Genomic DNA, 21421 nt, shown 5'->3' with positions numbered 1-21421 from the left:
GGGGGGATGGCAGAGCCTCCCTTCACAGGGCGAATGAGGTGAAGTGAGTTACGACCTAGATAATGGTGGTTAACGCTGTTGAGACCTGTTTATAGGGTCCACTGTTCATCTTTCCAGGCCAAGGAATAATGTTTTAAAAAGCGGCTGACTTATTTGTCCCTGGGGAGAAAAGCATATCTTGTCTGTGGTCCTGACGTGACTCGTGTCCTCCATCATTCTCCGGGATCGCAGGTGCACTGTTGGCTGGATGAGGCAGGTGGGCCGCTGGTGCTGGACACTGAGCAGGACAGTGGCAGAACAAACCTAAGGCAGGTGTTCCTGTACAGTGCAGGCTTCTGACCTGCTTTGTTTCCTGTGAAGAACATAAGCCTCCCTCTACTGGAAACTGCTATTTATCTCCCCCCATATGTCATAAAAGAAAAAGATTCTGGATAAAAACACTTCCTGTGGAGTCTGGAGGACAAGCTGTAGACAACCAGAACGCCTGAAGAGGCATCAGTATTGCTCCTGTGGTGACAGCATGTTTACTTGCACGACTAAGAATAAAGGATTGTTGTAGTGGAAACTTGTATGTGGTAGCTGTGTGCTTCAACAATATACAGGGTGGCTAAAAGTCTGGAAATAGGCACTATTCTTTCATCATGTACTGAAATATAAAATCAACAAACCATATGTATTCATTGATCTTTCCAGGCTTCTTGGCAACCTTGTACATATAGTACAGCTATCAAGGAGAGATGAGGGGGAGTACATGAGAAGTAGAATAGGCCCTGATTGTCGTATACAGGTTTTAACTAGGAATAAAAGGATTTTTGCCTCATGTTAGGTGCTAGGGTAAAGCAACAGGAAGGGGATTGAGATTCCTAGATAGTTTCAGTGTTGTTCTGTATGGGGACATTTCCAGTCCTGTGTTTCTCCTTTTCTGTCATACACACAGCACTCCTGACACTAGAGGGGTGGAGTTTTCCTCACACCAAGCAATCCTGTGACACTAGCTGGGTGTTCTACCATTCACTCAATTCTGACTTCATCTACCTGGAGAGAGCATCAGGTCCCACAGGGTAAGGGCTCAGTCCTATAACACTACTCCCACTTCAGATGTCATTCAAGTCCCAGTTGTCACCTGTGCTTCAGCTGTCAGAGGTTCCTGTGACCCCTCCTCAGGTCCAACTGCTTTGCTAGGGCAGCTTACAAAACTAAGGAAAACACTACTTACTGCTTACCAGCTTGTGAAAAGACAGCTGAGCATCCAGATGGAAGAGGTGCTGAGGGCAAGGGCTGTGGGAAGGGGCGTGGGGCTTCCACTCTCCCCACACCTCCATGTGTTCACCCAACTGGAAGGTCTCAGGACTTTTATGGAGGCTTCATCACATTAGTATAATGGTTTATTAGCTCCATTCCCAGCTTCTCTCCCCTCTCTGGAGAAGGGGGGGCAGAGGGACTGAAAATTCCAAGCTTCTAATCATGAGCTGGCCCTTCAGGTGCCCCCATTCAGAAGCCACCCAGAGTCACCTCATTAGAGCAAAGACACTTCTATCCCTAGGAAATTGCAACAGTTCTAGGAGCTCTCTGCCAGGAAGTGGGGCAGAGGAGAGACCAAAACATATACATTTATTCTATTGTCATACATACTCACGTAGACAATAGCCCAAAAGAGAGAGAATGTATGTATTGTATAAAAGTGTTAGCACAGCCTGGCTGGGCGTGGCTCAGCGGTTGAGCATTGACCTAGGATCCAGGCGATCACGGTTCGATTCCCGGCCAGGGCACAGGCCCGGGTTGCGAGCTTGATCCCCAGCGTGGGGCCTGCAAGAGGTGGCCCATCAATAACTCTCTCATCACTGATGTTTGTCTCTCTCTCCCTCTCCCTTCCTCTCTCTGGAATCAATAAAGATATATATTTTTAAAAAAGTATTGAAAGAGATAAAGAAATTTTTACCACAAACAGAGATATAAAGAATTACATTTAATACAGGAAAATGGACGCACTGGTAATAGGAGCCTGATGCATCTCAGATTGAAGTGAATGAGAAACTAGGAAGGAAGGGCACAGAAGACCTAAACAACATAATAAGATGGATTTAATATATATTAAACTCTGAACCTTGATAAGAGAGAATATTTTTCTTTTTAAAAATTTATCTTTATTGTTGAAAGTTGTCCCCTTTTTTCCACCTGCCATTGACCCCCTCTGCCCGGCTCCTGCCTCCGCCCCAGGCCTTCACAGCACCATTGTCTTTGTCCCTGGGCTATGCATATATGCATAGAAGTTCTTTGATTAATCTCTTTCTGTGCCCCCTTCCCTCTGAGATCCCTCAGTCTGTCCCATGCTTCTATATCTCTGGGTCTATTTGTTCGTCAGTTTATTTTGTTTATTAGATTCCACATATGAGTGAGATCGTGTGATGTTTGTCTTTCTCTGCCTGGCTTATTTCACTCAGCATAATACTCTCCAGGTCCCCCCATGCTGTCCCAAAGGGTACGAGATTCTTCTTCTTTACAGCTGCATAGTATTCCATGGTGTGAATGTCCCACAGCTTTTTATCCACTCATCTCCTGATGGACACTTGGGCTGTTTCCAGATCTTAGCTATTGTAAACTGTGCTGCTGTGAACATCGGGGTGCATATATTCTTTCTGATTAGTGTTTCAGGATTCTTAGGGTACATTTCTAGGAGTGGGATCACTGGGTCAAACGGCAGCTCCATTTTTAATTTTTTGAGGAAGCTCCACACTGTTTTCCACAGTGGCTGCCCCAGTCTGCATTCCCACCAGCAGTGCACCAGGTTCCCCTTTCCCCACACCCTCGCCAGCACATGTCGTTTGTTGATTTGTTGATGGAGCCATTCTGACAGGTGAGAGGTGACACCTCATTGTGGTGTTAATTTGCATCGCTGATGGTTAGCAACGTTGAGCATCTTCTCATACATCTCTTCACCATCCGTATGTCCTCTTTGGAGAAGTGTCTATTCAGGTCCTTTGCCCATTTCTTAATTGGATTGCTTGTCTTCGTTTTGTTAAGTTGTATGAGTTCTTTATAGATTTTGGATATTAACCCTTTATCAGATATGTCATTGGCAAATATGTTTCCCATACAGTGGGCTCCCTTTTCATTTTGTTGATGGTTTCTTTTGCTGTGCAGCTTTTTTTTTTTTTTTAATCCTTACCCAAGGGTAGTCTTTCCATTGCTTTTCAAAGAGAGTGAAGAGAGAGACAAGACAGACAGACATCAACTGGTTGCCTCCCACATGTGCCCTGACTGAAGCTGGGGATCAAGCCTGAACTGAGGTATGTGCCCTTGGCTGGAATTGAACCTGGGACCCTTCAGTCCAAGTGCCGACGCTCTAACCACTGAGCAAAAATGCCTAAGGCTGCAGAAGCTTTCTAGTTTGATGTATTCCCATTTGTTTCTTTTTTTCCCTTTGTTTCTCTTGCCCTAGGAGATGTATCTGTAAAAATTCCACTACATGGGACATCTAAGATTTTGCTTCTGGATTTTTATGGTTTCATGGCTTACATTTAAGTCTTTTATCCATTTTGAATTTACTTTTGTGTATGGAGTAAGTTGGTGGTCTAGTTTCATTTTTTTGCGTGTACGTGTCCAATTTTCCCAGCACCATTTATTGAAGAGACTGTCTTTACTCCATTGTATGCTCTTGCCTCCTTTGTCAAATATTAACTGACCATAATGGCGTGGGTCTATTTCTGGGGCCTCTGTTCTGTTCCACTGATCTATATGTCTGTTCTTGTGCCAGTACCAGGCTGTTTGGATTACAGTGGCCTTGTAGTATAACTTGATATCTGGTATTGTGATCCCTCCAACATTGTTCTTCTTTCTCAAGACAACTGCATCTATTCTGGGGCTTTTTTTGGCTCCATATGAATTTTTGGAATATCTGTTCTAGATCTGTGAAATATGCTGTTGGTATTTTAATAGGGATTGCACTGAATCTGTAGATTGCTCTGTGCAGTATGGACATTTTATTATTTTTTTTATTTTTTAAAAATATATCTTTACTAATTTCAGGGAGAGGAAAGGAATAGAAACATCAATGATGAGAGAGTCAATGATCAAGCCCACAACCTGGACATGTGCCCTGCCTGGGAATCGAACCCTGACTGCCTGGATCCTAGGTTGATGCTCAACCGCTGAGCCACACCCGGCTGGGCCAGTATGGACATTTTAATGATATTAATTCTTCCAATCCATGAACACGGTATATTCTTCCACTTGTATGTATCTTCCTCTCTTTCTTTTTTCAGTGTCACGTAGTTTTCCTAGTACAGGTCTTTTACAGCCTTGGTTAAGTTTATTCCTAAGTATCTTATTTTTTTAGTTGCAATGGTAAATGGGATTTTTTTTTTTTAGTTTTTCTTTCTGAGAGATCATTGTTGGTGTATAAAAATGCCATTGATTTCTAGGTGTTAATTTTGTATCCTGTTACCTTGCTGAATTCATTTATTAAATCTAGTAGTTTTTGGTGGAGTCTTTAAGGTTTTCTATGTACAATATCATGTCATCTGCCAATAATGACAGTTTTACTTCCTCCTTTCCAGTTTGGATGCCTTTTATGTTTTCTTCTTGTCTGATCACTGTGGCTCAGACTTCCAGTACTATGTTAAATAAGAGTGGTGAAAGCAGACAGCCCTGTCTTGTCCCTGTTCTTAAGGGAAATGGTTTTAGGTTTTGCCCATTGAGTATGATGTTGGCTGTAGGTTTGTCATATATGGCCTTCATTATGTTGAGGTATGCTCCCTCTTTTCCCACTTTGCTGAGAGTTTTTATCAAAAATGGATGTTGGGCCCAGTCGGCGTGGCTCAGCAGTTGAGCATCGACCTAGGATCCAGGAGATCGTGGCTCAATTCCTGGTCAGGACACATGCTCCGGTTGCGAGCTCGATCTCCAGTTGGCGTGCAGGAGGCAGCCGATCCATGACTCTCTCATCATTGATGTTTCTCTCTCTTCCTCTCCCTTTCTCTCTCTGAAATTAATAAAGATATATTAAAATTAATTAATTTTTAAAAAAGGTGTTGGATTTAATATTAAAAGTGGATCTTACACTAATTAAGCTTTCTTGTGTTAATAAAAACTTCCTTTTAACTATGAAAAAATGAGTGTTGGATTTTGTCAAGTACTTTTTCTGCATCTATTGATATGATCATGTGATTTTTGTCTTTCAATTTGTTTATGTGATGTATTTATTGATTTATTGATTTGTGAATATTGTACCAACCTTGCATCCCTGGAATAAATCCCACTTGGTTATGGTGTATGATCTTTTTAATGTTATTGCTGTGTCCTATTTGCTAATATTTTGTTGAGGATTTTAGCATCTATGTTCATCAGAGATATTGGCCTGTAATTCTCTTTCTTTGTAGTGTCTTTATCTGGTTTTGGAATTAGGATAATGCTGGCGTCGTAAAAAGAGGTTGGAAGAGTTCCTTCCTCTTGAATTTTTGGAATAGTTTGAGGAGACTAGGTGTTAGTTCTTCTTTGAGTGTGAACCTGGTAGTTTTTTTATTACTGCTTCAATTTCATCAGCAGTTATCAGCCTATTCAGGATTTCTGACTCTTCCTGATTCAGCTTTGGAAGGTTGTATTTTTCTAGGAATTTGTCCAGGTTGTCCGGTTTGTTGGCATATAGTTGTTCATAGTATTTTCTTACAATCCTTTGTATTTCTGTTGGGTCAGTTGTTACCTCACTTCTTTTGTTTCTGATTTTGTTTATCTGGGTTCTTTCCCTTCGTTTCTTGATGAGTCTGGCTAAGGGTTCACCAATCTTGTTTATCTTTTCAAAGACCCAGCTCTTGAATTCATTGATTCTATTGTTTTTTTGTTCTCTATGTCATTTATTTCCTCTCTGATCCTTATTATTTCCTTCCTTCTACTTCCTGGGGCTTTTCTTGCTGCTCTTTTTCTAATTCTTTAAGTTGTAGGGTTAGATAATTTACTAAAAATTTTTCTTGCTTGTTGAGGTGGCCTGTGGTGCTATGAACGTCCCTCTCAGGACTGCTTTCCCTCTGCCCCATAGATTTTGGGTTGTTGTCTGTTCATTTTCATTTGTTTCCAGGAACTTTTTGATTTCTTTCTTGATCTCATTGGTAACCCATTCATTGTTTAACAACATGTTACTTAGTCTCCATGTGTTTGAATGTTTTTGAGTGTTTTTACTGTAGTTGATTTCTAATTTCATGCCCTTGTGATCTGAGATGCTTGATATGATCTCCATCTTCTTGAACTTGTAGAGACTTGTTTTGTGTCCTAACATGTGGTCTGTCTTTGAGAATGTCACATGTGCACTTGAGAGGAATGTATATTCTGCAGCCTTGGGGTGGAATGTTCTGTAAATGTCAATTAAATCTATATGATCTAGTGTGTTATTTAGGGTCACTCTTTCCTTGTTGATGTTTTGTCTGGAAGACCTATCCAGTGAAGTCAGTGGGGTGTTAAAGTCCCTGACAATGACTGTATAGCTGCTGATGTCTCCCTTAAAGTCCTCCAGAAGTTTTTTAGGTATTTGGATGCTCCTGTATTGGGTGCATATATGTTTACCAGGGTTATATCCTCTTGTTGGATCAATGTCTTTAGTATTATGTAGTGACCTTCTTTGTCTCTTGTTATGGCCTTTACTTTGAAGTCTATTTTTTCAGATATAAGTATTGCTACTCCAGCTTTTTGTGTGTGTTTCCTTTTGCAGGGAAAAAATTTTTCCATCCCTTCACTTTCCCACTGTGTGAATCTTTTGTTCTGAGGTGGGTCTCTATAAACAGCATATATATGGGTCCTGTTCTCTTATCCATTTGGCTACACTATGCCTTTTGATTGGAGCATTTAATCCATTTACACTTAAGGTTATTATTGATAGATACTTATGTATTGCCATTTTAATTCTTTATGCCTATGTTCCTCTCTCTATTTCTTACTATTATTACAGCAGTCCCTTTAACATTTCCTGCAATGCTGGTTTGGTGGTGATAAACTCCTTTAGCCTTTTTTTTTTTTTTGTCTGGGAAGCTCTTTATTTCACCCTCTATGTTGAATGATAGCCTTGCTGGATGGAGGAGTCTTGGTGTCAGATCCTTGTATTGCATTACCTTGAACACTCCATGCCATTCCCTCTGGTCTGAGGTGTTTCTGTTGAGAAGTCAGTTGACAGTCTAATGAGAGCTTCTTTGTTGATAACTTTCTGTCTGTCTCTTGCTGCCTTAAAGATTCTTTCATTGCCTTTAATGTTTGGCATTTTAATTATTATGTGTCTGGGCATGGGCCTCTTTGGGTTCATCCTGATTGGGACTCTCTGTGCCTCCTGAGCTTGTGTGACTTTTCCTTCACCAGGTCAGGGAAGTTTTCTGTCATTATTTCCTCAAACAGGTTCTCTAACCCTTGCTCACTTTCTTCTCTTTCTGGTACCCCAACGATGTGGATGTTGTTACATTTTATATTGTCCCAAAGTTCCCTTAAGCTATCCTCCTGCTTTTTAATTCTTTTTCTTCTCTGATTGGGTGGGTTTTTTTCCTACTTTGTCTTTCTAACCACTGGTTTGATCTTCTGTCTCATTTAATCTACTTTGGGTTCCTTCCAGTGTATTCTTGATGTCAGGTATTCTTCATTTCTGCCTGGTTCTTGTTCATGGTTTCTATTTCTTGTTTCATGCTGTTGTAGTTCCCACTAAGTTTCTTAAAATTCTCACTAAATTGAATATCCTATAACTGTTACTTTGAATTCTGTAGCTGATAAATTGCTTGCCTTCATTTTGTGTAGCTCTCTTTCTGGAGTTTCCTCCTTTTCTTTCATTTGTGGGTTGTTTCTTTGCCTCCCTATTTTTCCTGACCCATTGTATTTGTTTCTGTGTATTAGATAAAATTTCTATGCCTCCCAGTCTTAGTGGGGCGGCCTTATGTAGTAAGTGTTTTGTGGGACCCAGTGGTGTGTAGTCCCCTTGATTTCCTGAGCTGGGTGCTCTAGGAATGTCCCTTGTGTGAGTTATTTTGGCTCCCCAGTTGTAAGTGGGTCTTGAGTGTTGTTGTCCCATTTGTGGGAGGAATGGCCTCTCAGGCTGGCTGACTGTGAGGCTTGCCCCCGACCATGTTGTACAAGCTATTGTGCAGATGCTTACAGAACAAAACACAACAAAACAGCCCTGGCCAGTTTTGCTCAGTGGTTAGAGCATTGGCAGACTGAAGGATCCCAGGTTCAATTCCAGCAAAGGGCCTGTACTTTGGTTGCAAGCTCAATCCCCGGCTGCAGTGGGGGTGCATGCAGGCGGCAACCCATTGATGTGTGTCTCTCACATCAGTGTCTCTCTCCTCTTCCACCTTCTCTGAAAAGCAATGGAAAAACATCCTCGGGTGAGGCTTAAAAACCCCACACACAACACAGCAAAACAAGAAGCGAAACAAAACACACACATAACCCTACAGCAACAAAGGCAACCGCAACAGCAAACAGGATTAGGAAGGAGAACAGAGAACAGTAATAGAAAAGGAAAAAAATACAAGGAGAAATAGCCCTGGCCGGTGTTGCCCAGTGGTTAGAGCATCAGCCTGTGGACTGAAGGGTCCTGGGTTCGATTCTGGCCAAGGGAACGGACCTTGGTGGCAGGCTCGATCCCGGACGGGCGAGCGCGGGAGGCAACCCACCGATGTGCCTCTCTCGTTGCTGTCCCTCTCCCCTCTCCTCTCTCTCTGTAGAGCAATGGAGAAAATACCCTCTGGTGTGGGTTTAAAAAGCCTACAGGGAGAAATGAAGGGGAAGGAAGAGGAATATGAAAGTGCATAGGTGGAAGAAAGAAAACAGGAATAAGGACTAGGGAAGGAGAGGGTTATGAAAGGAAGGGGAGAGGAAGAAAGTGCTGGAGGACAGAGAACAGAGAAGAAAGTAGGAGGGAGAAGATGAAAATAGAAAGACAAGGGCAGGAAGTTAGGGCAGTGACAGTGAGGAAGATGAAGAAAGGACAGGAAGGTGGCCTTCGTCTCGGCACAGCCAGTCCTCTCGGGAGCCCCTTCAGTCCGCTCTTTTGCCGCCTGCGGCCGACTGTGCTGTCTGCCAGGCCTGGGCTTCCCCACAGGTGCTCAGGTGTGACCACTGTCAGGAACGACCTCCTTTGGCTCAGTCACCTGTTTGAAGCTTCAAGGAACCCACAGTTTGCGTCTTTTTCCACAGGGCCTGGCTGCACGTGGGGGGGGGGGGGCAAGCTGCACTGGAAGGTGGGTTTGTTAGCAGCCAGGGCCCAGGGCTTGGTCAGCAAACTTCCCCAGGTTCCCCAGCTCCACAGCATCCGGCCTTCGCCTGCCGGCCAGCTGTCAATCTTCATCACTCAAAAGTCTATTTCTGAAAGGGCTTTAGGCAGGATCTGGAGTCTAGACCTCTGGGTCTCCTGTGAGAGGCAGGTGCTGTTCAGCTTTCAGGGAAAATGGTGAGTGTGTTTTCCTATCCCCGAGCTACCACTCTGCAAGTGTCCCAGAATATTACTCTGCCCTCGGCTGGACTGAGATCCTCGGATGCAGTTCAGTGGGATCAGCTGTGTACCAGGTGTTTCTATCAGTTCTCCTGTAGGGGAGCACCAGACAGGTTCCCAGGGTAGTGGGGTGGATGGCTTCAACCCCACACCAGTCTCCGAGCTCCGAGACTGTTCAAACTCCCAGGCTTGTCTCTGCTGCGAAGGTGGAGATACAGGGCATGGCAGGCGGGGCTCCTGAGGGCGGGGAGGGCTGTATCCCCTAGGGCCCAGTTTTTACCTTTTCTTGAGCTGTGCCTTCTGGGAAGGGCCAGCACCTCAGGAAAAATGGCCTTTTCAGTTTGGGTGTGATGAGAACAGATGTAGGTCTCCCAGGTGCTGCTTTTCCAATCTCCCCACAGTGCTTCCCACCCCAGCCTCTGAGGCACCTTTGGTCCGCACCGCCCCCCCTCCACTGAAGTAGCTGCTAAGGAAAATCCTGTGTTCTGGGTTTAAAAACAAACAAACAATCCCCTGTGGCTTTAACTCCGAGGCCCCCCCCCTTTCCCGCTGGATGTTCCGGGGGTGTGGAGCGCAGACAGGGCTCCTGCCCGGATCTCTCAGCTCCCTCTTCACTGCCGCTGCCCCCCAGGAAGCTGGGTCAGCCACTCTCTGACTTGGGCCTTCTTACCAGTCTTGGGGGTTTTCTGTCTTTCCTTGCTATGTCTCCTCCTCAGCTGGACCTCAGTTGGTAATTCCCGGTGAATGTTCCCCAATTTAGTTGTGTTTCCAGTCTGGGCCTGGGAAAGGTGCGAGAAAGGTCTATTCTGCCACCACTGTCTCCTCTCGATCTATACTTTTTTCAAATGCATAAAAAATTAAAGCATTCACAAAAAGCACAAAAATGTGGTACATTCACATTACTTTTGTTTTTTTAATCCTCACCTGAAGATATATTTTTATTGATTTGGTGGGGGGGGAGAAACATCAGTCGGTTGGGATGGAACCTACAACCAAGTTATGTGCCCTGACAAGGAACCAAACTGGCAGCGTTTTGTTGTGTGGGAGGGTGCCCCAACCAACTGAGCCACCAAGCCAGGAGCTCACAATTTTTTTTAAATGCAAACTAAAACTCATGAGATTGGCATATTCCAAAGTGTTGAAAACATACTTGGTTGCCTGGGTCCAGCCCCCGTGGTCCCCAAAGGTGTGGACGGGGTCAGCGAAAAATGATGGAAGTACATGGAGACTGCGTTCAGAGCACTAGGAGAATCAGCTTCTCCTTTATCGCCTTGTTACAACTGTGTTTATACTATTTGGTTTTGTTGCTGGTTAAACAACATGACATCATGCTATGTTCCAGTTTCTGTTTTGGCCTTTCCCAGTTAATGAATATACCTTTTTATCTGACCTTTGCTAAAGAATTTACATCTGTTTAGGTCTGTTAATTTGTCTTACCTACTGTTTATATTTCTGTAGGCTTTTCTACATGTCAATCCCTAGTTTGTTATTTATATTCTGAAGTTACTATTTTATGGCTCTACCACATAGCTAAAAGGAGAATAACTCAACCAGCTTTTCTTATGTAAATGTTATGCAAGTCCTAAGTAAGGGTTCTGTAGCTTGCCTGTGATTGTTTTTAGCTATGGTGATTGACCGCCTCTCTGGCACCTAGCCTTAGTCTCTCTGCTTACATTCCCTGCAGCAGTCCGTCCTCATTGTAATATTCTGTGTATAATTATTCTGTGTATGATAAGGGTTCAGATATAGATTGAAATAACTTCTTTCCTAGACTGCTCTTTCCTTGTGGGGATTCCCAGAGTTTTCCATTAGTATAAACATCCCCCAGTAATACATTCCTCACTGGGAACTCCCTGGTGGACTCCCTGTGGATGGCCCTGCACCAGTGAGTCAGCAGGGCCCGGACCCAGGCCTCTTCCCTGGTGGGGAGCTTCCTGTGGTAATGGGCCTAACAAGTCCTAAACTTTCTGCTGACAGTCTGAGTTCCTCATACGCGGCACATGATTTTCCGGTACTCCTTGGGGCTTTTACTGAATCTTTGTCTTTTCCAGTCCCATCCGACTCCCCTTGCTAGGGAAAAGTTTCCAGCTAGGGCAATGCCCTTTCCTGGTGCAGTGACTCGGGTAAGGATGCAGAGCCTTAGAAAGGGGAACAAGCATGGGAAGAGGGATATGCCATACACCAAGTCCCACGGAGCATTTGCTGTGCAAATGTCTCCTCCTTGAAGGACTGTGTCAAGCAGCAAGGATGGAACGGCTCCTGGCACTTGGTTGCCCCGGCTATGAGGAAACAGGTGGTCTAATACGTTGAGTGTGGAGATGCACACTAGTAGGGGAATTTGGCAAAACCCAGCTAGCACAATTACTGATGACTTTTCATGAAGCAATCTCACTTCTAGAAATCTATCCCAAAGATACTCTGGGAAAAAATGAAAAGAAGTGTACACTATTAAATGCAGCTACAGACTGGAAACAACCCAAATGTCCAAATGTCAGTAAAAGACCATGGAACCTCTCTCCACACAACAGAGAATTATGCAACTGGAAAAGGCAGTGAGGAAGGTGCTACTATGGAGTCATTATCAAGAAATACTTTTAAGTGAATAAAGCACAGTGTAGGACATGTGAATAGTATGCTATTGTTTATCAGAAAAGGAGATGTAAATATATGTATTTCTAATACAAAAATGATGGGAAAACCTTTAGGGAGAAAGAAGAAATAAGGTTGAAAGGGTGGGGGTAGAAGACAAACTCCTTTGAATACCTTGTTTCTCAGAGTTGATTTTGGACTCATGTAAATATTTTATGTAATTATACAATAAAATTACATTAAAAGCGAAAGCAATTCCTAAAATAAAAACACATGAATTCTCATTTTCACAACCGACTTTTACAAAAGAGATACTGGCTGTAATACAAGAGCTATGTAGACAGGTTAACATCACACATTTCATATCGTTTTCTGTCTTGAGACCAGGCCTCCCTCCGCAGACAGTGGTCTCAGAGCCAGGGCCCCGCACCCTGCACCGCTGAGGGAGGCTCTTTTGCCTTGTCTGCTGCGGCCATACCCTTTTCCTACTCAGGCATTAGGGTCACGAGGAGGATGTGGGGGGAGATAATGGAATAGCAGAGTCGGAGACAGTCAAAATTTAGAAGAAAGCAGGAGAGAAACGCGAGAGGCTCTGAGAGCCAGGGTTTGGCTTCCTCAGCCGAGAGTCGGGAAGAAACGTCAGCTTCCTCTTGGTGGAGGGTTCCCACGGCCTCTGGCCAGAAAGAGGCCGTCACCATGCCCCCTGGCTGCGAGCCGGGACAACCCCACAGCGCGTTTCCTTCGGGAGAGACCCCGGGGAGAAGTCGTGCGGGTGGGGATGGAGAGTATCCTGAGCCAGGCAGGCTGGCGGCGAATGCGGGCATCCCTCCCAGCCCACAGGATGCCAGGTGGTGACGGGGGAGGGGCGGGCACAGCCTCTGCAGTGCCGGCCAGAGGCGGCCAGACGGTAGTCCCCATTGCACGTGGCCTCGAGAAAGGCCTCGTGTCCTCGGCCCCCTTGGGTCTCCTCGGGCCTCAGCAGTGGCCTCCCTCGGGGAGCCTCTAGTGTGGAACCTCTCCGGACAGGATATGCCGCCTGTCACACTGTGGTCTCGGTCTCGCCCTCTGCGGAGAAGTTTGAGGGCTGCAGCTCAGCTCGCACCCCTAATCTTTACAGTTTCCATAAGAATTCAGAAAGCAACAGGCACAAAAAAGTCCTTAGCTCTGACTCCTTATATAGTGAGATCATGGTGCTTGTCTCGTTCCGGCTTTTCCCCCACTTAGCATAATGTCCTCAAGGTCCATCCGGGCTGTCACAAATGGCACAATTTTATTCTTTATAATGGCCGGATAGTCCTCCGTTGCGTGTGTGTGCGTGTGTGCGCGTGCGCGTGTGTGCGCGTGTGTGTGCGTGTGTGTGTGTGTGCGCGTGCGTGTGTGTGCGCGCGCGTGTGTGCGCGTGCGCGTGTGTGTGTGCGTGTGTGTGTGCGCGCGCGTGTGCGCGCGCGTGCACCACATCTTCATTACCCATTCCCCGGGGACACTGTGTCTCCGTGTCTAGGCTGTTGTAAATAATGCTGCAACCAATATGGGCGGCACATCTCTTTTGAATGAGTGCTTTTCTTTTCTTTCGATAAATACCCAGAAGTGGGATTGCTGGGTCACATGGTAGTTCCATTTTATTTTTATTGTTTTGAGGAAACTCCACAGTGCTTTCCGCAGAGGCCCCATCACTTTACATTCCCGCCAGCGGGCGAGGCCCTCCCTCCGCAGCCCGCCCAGCTCTCGCCCTCTCCACCGAGCCCTGCTGCCCGGGAGGCGCTGCCCCACTGGGCTCCGACTGGCGGTTCCCTGTGAGCGGCGCCGTCGAGCATCTTTTCAGTACCTGTCGGCCGTCTGCAGATGTCTTCTACGGAAAGATGTCCACTCAGATCCCTGGTCGTTTTTAATCGGATTGTTCTTTGTGTTTTGCTATTGAGTTGTATGAGTCCATGTATTTTGGACGTTAACCCTTTATCAAGTATGTGATTTGCAGACATTTCCTCCCACTCAGTACGTCGCCTTTTCGTTTTGTTTGGGTTAACGGGGTCCCACTTGTTTATTTTTACTCTCGTCTAACTTCTCCTTTGGAAGGAGATCAGTTAGATCTACTCAGAATCCATCTTCTCTCCACCCCGACAACTCCCGGGCAGCTGAATGAGCGAGGCCGCGGCCAAGTTCCCACGCCGGCGTCGTCGGGGTTTTATCGATTCTCCTGGAGCAGGAGGCTCAGATTTCTTCCGAAGGGACCCCACCTCCAGGGCGTCACTGGGCCACCTGGGGGTGTCCTGCGGGGGTGTCGGGAAGAGCCCCAGGCTCCCAGCTTCCCACCGTCTCACCCGCGGGCACTCCCCCCCTTTCGTGGGCGGCGGGGGGCGCACAGCCCTGGTTTGATTGGACTTCACAGCGGCCCCTCCACACGCTCCACGGCGAAGGTCGCTCTTTGTGGGGCTGGTCTCAAGCGACGCCCCGATTTAAACAGGGGTCTGTGGACAGTCAGTCCGCGGCCCGGGAGGGGCCGAGCTCCGGCGTCTGCTTCCAGCTTTGTTCATCGTAACACCCGCGTCACCGTCATTTCACGGGCCTGCTGAGGCGCTTCAGGGACGCTGCGAGCCACGCGGACACGCGGGGCACGTAGGGCAGCGGCGCCGTCACGGCGGGAAGCGCGCGTCGCACACGGTCCCCGCCGCCGCGCGGTTAGAGAACCGCTGCCCCCTGCTGGCCGGCCGGGCGGCGAGACGCGGGCGCCCCTGCGCGGGGCGGCGTCGCGACCCTTCTCCCCGCCCCGCGGCCGCGCCCCGCGCTCTGCGCCGCTTCCCTCCCCCCACGCGGTGCGGGGACCGCGCCGTCGTGACTCCTCAGTGTGGGGAGCCGAGCCCTCCCCGCGGACAGTCCGACCGGCCCGGCGGACGCCAAGGCTCCGGGCTGTGCGGCCCCGGGTGGCTCCGGGGCCTGTGGGGCGGGACGGGGGCGGGGGAGAAGGGGGAGGCGGGGGAGAAGGGAGGAGGGGCAGGGGCAGGGGGAGGAGGGGAGGGGGGAGGGGGAGGGTGTCTGACCCAGCCGTGGCGCCCGTGGGGTGTCAAGGCGAAATCATATGTGCCGAATGATTTGGGGGAAGTGAGTGTGAACATGTCTGTATTTTGTTTTTGAACTGAAAATTTTCTCAAAAGCTGGCCTTTACGTAAGCAGACTGCTCTTTTCTCCTGGTTCCTCTTGTCCTTTTACCAGGCTTGAAGTGTGTGTTGCACCGAGTCAGGTCACATACACTACTCGTTTCTATTTAGTATTAATAGCCTTTTATTTTAAAAACTTTTTATATTTTTGGAAAGGTAATATCTGGACATAATAAAAATACATTAAAACATTATGAAAGTATATGCACAGAAAAGTATGTTTTCTTTCCAGCTCTGCCCTCTCAGTTTCCCATTTCCTTTGCAAGGAAGCAACCATGTTACCAGTTTCTTGGATGCCCTTCATAAATAGCATATATATTTATATGTGCATAAATATATTTCCTCCATTTTCCTCACCCAAATACCACATATTATATGCACTGCTCTGCATTGAACCTTTTTCAGTTGACAGCATATCTTGGAGACCTTGAATGAGTCCAAAGGTGAACTGGTGCAAGATGAGGATTGAAAAGTGTCCTTCTATGGTTGGGCTTTAAGTACTTCCAGCTTTTTGTCAGTGTAGGCAGAGGGGCCGACTATGGGAATTATAGATGTGCTTCTGGCCCTTGCCATGCATTGGCTGTTTCTTTCTAAACAAAGGGAAGTGGCGGTCCAGTATTCTCACTGAAGCTGGCAGGCTGGTGCAGCCAGAGATTCCTGCCTCAACCCGATGCAGCCCATTCCCCCAGCAGTGTGTGCAGGTCTGAAGTGCCTAAGCCTGAATGGGATGAATTAGGGGCCTGTGCAGCAGCCTCTAGGAAAGCCAAGGTTGCTTTTATTTCAGCAACTAGATCCCCAAGTAGAAAGCAGTTGTTCGGACCACTGCTTTCAGGCCCAAATGCATGGCACACAGTGATTTTGTTATTTCTTGGGCAAGCCTCACTAATTGTATCCAGAAACTCTTCAGGAGGCTCATCATAGTTCCTTGGACCTGGGTGACAGCAGCCTGGGCTGTGCACGAGGGCAGAAAAGGGAGCAAGGTGAGAAGACCACGTGTGCCCTTAGGGAAATGCTGACTTTACCACTTCCACAAACAAGGCCTGTTTCCCATCCCTGGATTTCCCCCTTGCGCCCCACCAAAGACCAGACTTTGGAAGATCCTGGCCAGTCGGGATGGTGAGGCCTCTCACCCTCTATTTCTTTGTATTCTTCATTTTAGCCCTGAAATATTCTGACCAACAGAGATGGAATCTTTTCAAGGTCCACAAAGCTCTGAGGAGTTTGCTCACCCTCCCTGCCCCCAACTGCCCCAGCTTACTGGCATCTGCTTAAAAAGGAGCTAGTGGAATGGGCAACCTACTGGTGCTGGAGGGGTTGGTCTGGGACAAGGGTGAGGGGGAGGATCGAACGACTTTGGGCTCAGGACAGAGAAGAAAGCGGCCCCCCGAGGAGCTGTCCGACACCTTCCCTGCTGCTGTTCGGCTGTGTTTCTGTTTCTGGTCCCATCAATAAGCCCCAAGGAAACCCCACGTTGTGCTGGTTACTTGCACTTTTTCCTCTCAGATCCGGTCTCTGTCCCACATCTGCACTGCTCTGCGTTGCAGAAAAACGCATTTCCAAGGCGCCCATCCCACGCACAGTGGAAACCAAACTCTTTGCCGCGTCTTACAAGGCCGCCCACACCTGGGGCTGTGCATTCTCCTGAACACTGCCCGTGGGTTGGTCGGCCGGGCTGTCCGCCAAAAGAGCGAACCGCCTCCTGTTTCCGCCCGGTTTCGAACCGGGGACCTTTCGCGTGTGAGGCGAACGTGATAACCACTACACTACGGAAACCGGCGGCGGCAGGCGCGGCGCGCGCGCCCTTCCCTCCTCCAGCGCGGCCCCTGGTCGTCAGCCCGGCGGCCCAGCCCCGGGCCCCAGCGCTCGGACAGCCCCGAGCCTCGCACTGCGGCGGCCGCGCGCTCGCTGCTCGCCGGCGGTGTCCTCGGAGCTGCGGGCGGGGAGTCCGACCGCCCCGCACTTAGCGCCCCCGCCCGGCACCGGAGGAAAATTGTGCCGGCGACACGCAGCAGGAGGACTTGGCCAACTCGGGGACGCCAGCGCATATTTGAAACGATAAACATACACCTCACGTTTGCCAGCACTTGATTTAGGAGCGCCTTACCGAGAAAAAGCCGGCTCGCTCCTTCCTGGGCGTCCGCGTCGCTGGCCGCGCAAACGCCCGCAGTGAACTGCAGGACGCCCGGCGGCGTTGCCGAGACGCGCCGCGTGCGGGGAAACCTCCCAGGTGGGACCCGGAGTGATGCTGTGACGTGTCGTTAGGGGGACTCTCGGGAAAGGAAACGCACAGCCGGGAAGAGCTGGGTTCCCCTCTCCCGCACTCCCGCAACACATTTATTTAGTTTTCCAGCACTGCAATGCGGGAAATGTTAAAGATGTTTTAAAATGTGTAATGCGAAGAGGCTGAGCTAGGTAAATTTGACTTAAATTTGACTGCCTGTTAAAGCCAGGTGGCTCCTGGTCTTATCGGCACTAGGAGGCCTTAATATTCGAGGAAGCAGGAGAGAGTGGAGGCCTGCCCACCTCAGAGGCGGGAGCGAGGGAGGGTGCCTGGGGTGCAAGGAATCTCTGTGGATGGTGTTTAGGACCCCAAACATCTTGTGGAAAATGACAGCCGCGGTCAAATGACCTCATCTTCTCAATGGTGGGGAGTGAAATTACCTGGGGAGGCAGGGAGTGGAGACAGTTTGGGGAGGAGTCTGGTGAGAAAGGCATCAGAAAACGAAGAGGGGGGTGGGAGTGTTACTAAAAAGCAGTGAACACTAGCCTGCTCTTGGGTGATGCAAATGCCTTGGGCCCTGGACCAGCCGGGGCTGGCTGGCTACTCCAGGGGCTAGAATCTGGTGTGGCCTAGAGGAGAAAGTGGGTGTGGGGTGAACAAGCAAAGGAGAGAGTGTTGGGGAAGGCAGGTGAGAACCCCAGGGCGTAGATGACATGGGTTGAGCCTGTATAGAACTCAAGAGACATCAGAAATGCCAGTGGACTGAGCTCTCAGCGAATAGCAGAGTCTCTTGGGTTGAGCCGCTCTAACAGAAAACCCACAAGTTGGCTTAAATAATGAGGGGAAACATCACCTCACATTTCTAGGTAAGCCTGGGCTTCAGGCCAGTCTTGATACAGGCCCCTCAAATTATCTTGTTTCTCTTGGTCCTCCGTCCTCAATGTGGGCTCCATTCTTAAGCAGGGTGTCCACTCATGTTCTCAGAACGCCATCAGAGGCTTGGACTACATGCTCCCTGATTCATTTGCAGGAAAAAGTGTTTCTTTCCCCCAGAGCTCATAACAGATAAAGGGGACAGGATGTGCTGCTTAGTTGACCAGTTCAGGCCTACTCCTGAAAGCCAGCCGTGGGCTTAATCCGGCTGAAAACCTGTGGCTGACGAATTCGGAGTATCTCTAAGAAGAAAGAAGGTAGAAATGCCGAGGTGGCACCCTAAACGCTCTCTAGGGAAGGTAAGACCGCAGTGTTACAGAACTGGGGGAAATGGTCACTGGCTCAGGTGCCTGCGCTGGGAGGCAGGAGCACGGCGTTGGCTCGCAGGAGCCTTTGGTAGATGGGCTGGAGCACCCTACCGGGCTCCACCTACCACGCCTGGCGCAGGTGGGCAGGCGGAGTTTGCAGAGGCCCCAAGGGTGCCAGCTAGGAGCTGACTCTGAGGAGGGAAAGGGCTGCGATGGGTGTGAATCCGGCCGGGACACCGTGGTTTTGTTTGGCGGGCTAAAAAGTTGGGCAGCTGTCAGGAGTGGGACTTGAACCCAGGGCTCCAGGGGAGGCTGCGACCCGAACGCAGCGCCCTAGACCCTCGACCACCCTGACAGCAGGCTGGGACCCTGCCGCTCGGGTGGCTGAGACCCAACGTGAACGCCCGCGCCCTCCACCGCCGTCGCTCCAGACCCGCGGCCGTCTGGGCGCCCAGCAGACCCGCGGCGCGCGGGCGGACGGGGAGCGCGGACAGCCGGCTGGCTGGCTCGGCCGCCCACGGCCTCTCGCCCCGCGGCCCACTTGCTGCTGCTCGGGCCCCACCTGCCCTCTCGCGCCTCTCTCTCCCGGCGCAGCCCGTGCGTCGGAGGCCACAGGGAGCGCGCTCCGAGTTTTCAGCGCCACCCAGGTCGGGGTCCGGTCGGGGACAGGCTCCGGGTCCGTCTCGGACTCGCGTTTACCGGCTGCTTGGTTGGAGGACGCGGCTGGTTCGATGGCGGGTAGGGCACCTGCCGGTGGCTCCGTTAGGCAGGGCGGAGAGGGCCGGGGCGGGCGTCCGCAGGCCGCCGACAGGTCTCCCCCCTCTTCGGGGCAGCGGCAAGTGGCCCGCCCGCGAGCGGGCCCGGGGTTTGACTGCCCAGCGGGAGGTGACGTGGACTTCTCGGGGGCTGACCCGCCCTCGGTCCCGCAGGCTGCCTAGAGGGGCCCGCGTTCTGGTCCCGCGTCCTGGGGCCGGCGCGGCGTGGGCAGCGGGCAGCTGGGGCGCTCGCGAGACTCGGCTCAGGCGGGGGGGGGGGGGGGCAGCAGGCGGGTGCCGCGGGCGGCGCGGGGCTGCGGGTGAGCCCCGGTCTCCGGGGAGTGCGACGGCAGGGTCCCCGCGCTCGGGCGAGTCTAGAACGAGGGCTCGAGCGCGGCCGGGTCCTGCTGCCTTCCGAGCAGTTGGTTCCCGGCCAACGCAAAGGCCTGACCTTTCCGGTGCTTCGGGGACCTAGTGGCCGCTGCTGGACGCTAGGACCTTCGAGCCGGGCCCTGGAAGCCCTGGGGGTCCTGGGCGTTAGGCGCCTGGCGCGCGACTGCCAGCGAGTGTGGGACAAGGAGGCGGGTATTTTGCGGGTGCCGCGGGCGCGGGCGCGGCGGGAGGGGCGGCCGGGCGCCGTGTGTGGGGCGCGCAGGGAGGCCAGCGCCCGCTCCCTGGTGGTCTAGTGGTTAGGATTCGGCGCTCTCACCGCCGCGGCCCGGGTTCGATTCCCGGTCAGGGAACGTTTTTCTTCTCCCGGCCTCTCAAGCCCCGGCGCCCTTCTCTTTTAGCCGACGCTCGCTCCTCTCCCTCGCCAGCCCGAGGCCTTCAGCGCACCCCCCCCCTCCTCGGGAACGCCTCACTCCCCAGCCCTCAGCTCCAGACCACAGGGCCCAGCGCGGCCCGTCTCCCCGCGGCGGCCCCGGAGCATACAGCCCCCCCGCCCCCGCCCCGACGGTCCCGCAGCCCCGGCGTCGAGCGGGACAGGGGGAGCCTGGGAAGGGGCGGGGTTGGAAACCACACCTGCACCTTCGAGTCGGGCAATCTGCCCGAGCCCGCAGCGCTGCCCTTGGGTGCCCTTGGGTGCCCTTGGATGCCCTTGGGTGCCCTTGGCAGCCTCTGCTGCGGTGGCTTTCCTGCCGCGCGTCGGGCCCAGACCAGCCGGTTCTACCGTGAGCCGGTGATGGGGCCCAGGGGTGCACGTGCTCTCGGGAGGCGATGGGAGTGGAGCGTGGGACTACGGCGACCCGGAGATGGACGTGTGGAAAGGAATCTGGACACGACGTCCGAGGACCTGGGCCACCGACATCGGACAGCGGGAGATAGCGGAGGCCAGTGGGCACGCCCAGCAGCCACGCTGGTGGGAGGCGGTGCAGGCAGAGGGGCGAGAGGGGACTACTGGCCAACGTCGTGTTCGACTTGCATCCCCACCGCCGTCCATCCTTTCCCGCGGGGCAAGGACGTTAGGGGAGCACCCTCGGTCGCTCCCCACCTGCGCCCCTACACCCACCAGGGAGACCTGACTCCTACTACCCTCCCGTTCCGAGCCCTTCACGCTGTCCCCCCCATGTCTCCGTCTCTCTGTCCACCTGTCTCTCCTGCCCGTGCTCCCAGGTGACTCGCCTCGGTCTCCTTCCTGCCCAGTATCTCCCGCCCTTTGCGGCCAGAGCCCGACGTCTGTCCACACACTGCTCTCTTCCGGGCGAGGCCCTGGCCCACGAGCCGCACCCACTTGCCAGCCGCACACTCACCGGCGGGTTTCGACAGAGCCGCGTCGCCCACGCCAGAGAGCCCTGGTCTTAGGCCCACCCGAGCTCGGCGCCATCGCAGGCAGTTCCCTCCCGGGCTTCTCAGGTGTTGGGGGTGATTGTGGGTGGGTAGCGGTGAGGAATGAAGGCGTTCGTGCCCGTGGGTGGCCTTCCACGAGGGGGTGGGGAAGGGCTAAATAACTCCATAAACAGGAGTGAGTGCTGGGCTGCGCGTTTGGGGAGGTGAGAGGAGGGTGG

General features: G+C 50.9%; 2 non-coding genes across 2 annotated transcripts; one reads left to right on the top strand and one right to left on the bottom strand.

Moving 5' to 3' along the window:
* Positions 1–16898: 16898 nt before the first annotated feature.
* TRNAV-CAC (transfer RNA valine (anticodon CAC)) lies at positions 16899–16971 on the bottom strand. Its single transcript has one exon. It is a non-coding gene; the product is annotated as a tRNA-Val (tRNA).
* Positions 16972–20086: 3115 nt separating this feature from the next.
* TRNAE-CUC (transfer RNA glutamic acid (anticodon CUC)) lies at positions 20087–20158 on the top strand. The gene has a single exon. It is a non-coding gene; the product is annotated as a tRNA-Glu (tRNA).
* The last annotated feature ends 1263 nt before the right edge of the window (positions 20159–21421 follow it).

This window comes from Miniopterus natalensis, chromosome 19, assembly GCF_054644295.1.
Source record: "Miniopterus natalensis isolate mMinNat1 chromosome 19, mMinNat1.hap1, whole genome shotgun sequence".
NCBI lineage: Eukaryota > Metazoa > Chordata > Mammalia > Chiroptera > Miniopteridae > Miniopterus > Miniopterus natalensis.
Note: the sequence above shows the minus strand (reverse complement) of the source record. Positions and strands in the feature narration are given on the sequence as shown.